The following is a 2939-nucleotide window of genomic DNA, read 5'->3' as shown; positions in this document are numbered from 1 at the left end:
TATTTTCCTCGGGCTTTCCCAGAACCAAGCAAAGATGAACGGGAGTAACCCATGTCATCAAGCTGTTAGGTGTGCCACATACTTTCCTAGGTTTGTTGAATTGAGTTGTACATGAATCTGTCAAGTGGGAACTGGGGAAAGTGAGCTTCTTTGCCCAGTGTCAATGGTGGCAGCTGCGAAAAAGAAAGGGAGCAGTTTCTGGGTGCCTGTCATTTCTCAATGCCCTCGGTATCCACCTGATTTTCTAAGCTAGGATCTTACAATCACCTCCTATTACTTCTTCCTCCCTTGCTACCTGCCTTCCCATCTAATGAGTCACTGATTCCTGTCAGCTCTACCTTGTAATGTACCTGGAGCCTGCAGGCATCTCGCCATTCTACAGTTCAGGCCCTCATCATCTCTCATCTGGCTCCTGACTGGTCCTCGTGCTTCCCATCTCTCCCATCCTTTACTGCGCCTCTCATTTATCCTCCCCACTGGTGCCAGAGTATGCTTTCCAAAGCGGACTGATCTTGTCAGCATCCTGATAAAAGCAGCCCAGAGGACTCCATGCGTGACCTGCGAGAAAAAGTCTAAATTCTGTAGCATCCTCCATCTTGTGCCAATTTCTCCTACTCAGCCTCACTCTAGCCCGTTGGATCATACATAGTTTCCTGAAATCACTGCTCTATTGAGCCTTTGCCCATGCTGTCTCTCTGCCGTGTGTGCTTCTCCTGTTCTTCAGATGAACTACCATTCATTTTTTAAGACCCAACTCACAGGCCTCTTCCTCTACCAGGAGGCATGCAAGGTGAGCTTATGGAGAGACATTAACTATTAAGAAAAGAAAGAAAAATAGGGCCAGAGTTGTAAGATTGGTAAACTTTATTAATGCACTTGGTCTAGTATAGTTGTTTGCGTATCTGTCTTCTCTCAGAGTTGGTTACCTTGTGGAGGACAAGAATTGTTTTGTGCTTGTATCCTTAGTATACAGCATAAATTCTCAATAAATATTTGTTAAATAAATGAAACTGGAATGGGGAGGGAACAAATGCTTATTGAATACCTGTTGGGAACTTAATGTGTGGTTTTCACACATTTCATTCCATTCTCAAAACAACTTTTTTTTTTTTTTCCAGTACGCGGCATCTCACCATTGTGGCCTCTCCCATCGTGGAGCACAGGCTCCAGACACGCAGGCTCAGCGGCCATGGCCCACGGGCCTAGCCGCTCCGCGGCATGTGGGATCTTCCCGGACCGAGGCACGAACCCGTGTCCCCTGCATCGGCAGGTGGACTCCCAACCACTGTGCCACCAGGGAAACCCTCAAAACAACTTTTTTATATAAGTATTATTTGTGGACAAGAAAACAGACTCAAGTAAATAGTTTTTTTTTTTTTTTTTAAGGTCATAGGCTTGTAAGGGATGGAGCTAGAGTTGGAACCTAAATCTGACTTTGCAACTGTCCTCTGTTGAGTGATTCTCAGCCAGGGGCAGCTTTGCCCTCCACTCTGGGGACATTTTTGGTGGCCACAACTGGGAGATGTTACTGGCATCTACTGGGTGCTGGGCATGTACTGGGTACTGTACTGGGTACAGGCCAGTGATGCTGCTAAACATCTTACAATGCACAGGACAGTGTTGACAGCAAAGACTTTTCTGGCCCCAAATGTCAACAGAGCCGAGGTTGAGAAACCCCACTCTAGACCACGTTGACTCTACTGAAAAGCAAGAAATCAAACGAAGTAAATGCATCTGCTAGGAGGCTAACCGGGCTGAAGAGATGTCTTAGGGGCTTGAAGCCAATCGTGAGCTACTGGCTCTAATGAGAAAACAAGACTCTTCTGCCCAGTCCCTGACCTGCCTCCGATCTTATGGTTCTTTCTCTACTGCATTCACCCAGTCTTTCTTCATTCCATCTTTCTTCTCTTTTCCAACTTTTCGTCTCCTCAGCAGACTCTAATTTAGCTTGGAGAAGGCAACCCAGAAAACTCCAACGTTTTCAGACCTCTCTTCTGATTAGAAGGTAGAGTCACTATATAAGAAGCTGCAGGTTTCAAACTGACAACATCCCTCGAATCTGGGAACAAGGTCAAAAATGTCACCTTCTGAAATTGACAGCAACAAAAAAAATGGATGAGAGTAATTACTGTGGTAATCTTCCCAGGAAATAACCCATCTAAGAACTTCTTGATAAGTGTGCTGCTGATAAGACGTGGCTGTTTCCTACTCTCAGCCAGGGTCCAAGAGTGCCTCCTCGTTGAAAGAAAGCATTTAAAATGTAACTTGTGTGAGATAAACTGTAATCTAGGAAATTTTAAAATGTTTGTCACGGGGAAGTGTTCTAAAGGGGGAAGCTTCTGATGACTCATGAGTTTAACTGCCTATAATTGTTAAGGATGCTTTGCATGCTTTTTTTTCCTACAGCAGAATAAACTCTAGAAGGGAGGAACCACGTTCAATTTATCAGTATCTCCGGCAGCAGAGGCATGGATGAGTCATTGTTAGAGAAGGGTAGGAATTAGTGGTGTGTGTGTGTATGGGGTTGTGGAATGTCACAGAAGTACCATTCCTAGTGAAGTTCTCAATCAGGAATCTAATAACTTTTGTTGTAACGCAAAACCGTGTGTGTGCGCGCAGGGGGGTGATGCGCATTTATTTGTGGGAAATGTCTGTAGACTTCATCAAAGGGGTCCTTGACCTCCAAAAAGTGAAGCCCACTCCCCTGGTGATGAAAATATAACTGCTGGGGAAAAGGAAATAGAAAGAAGATTAACCAGAAAAGGCAAGGGAAGTGAATTCCTCTTAGGAGAGAGCTGTTTCCTTCTTAGAGTTCACATTTATTGCTGTGTTTGCATGAGGCCCCTTCATGTACAGGTACAAGCACGCAGTGGAGAGATGAGCTGTGAGCAAACATCAAGGCAGAGCAGAGTCCATGCTCAAGGATGCCGGAGAAAGAA

Source organism: Neophocaena asiaeorientalis, unplaced genomic scaffold, assembly GCF_003031525.2.
Source record: "Neophocaena asiaeorientalis asiaeorientalis breed wild unplaced genomic scaffold, Neophocaena_asiaeorientalis_V1.1 scaffold315, whole genome shotgun sequence".
NCBI classification, from domain to species: domain Eukaryota; kingdom Metazoa; phylum Chordata; class Mammalia; order Artiodactyla; family Phocoenidae; genus Neophocaena; species Neophocaena asiaeorientalis.
The sequence above is the reverse complement of the archived record's forward strand: the minus strand, read 5'-3'. Positions refer to the sequence as shown.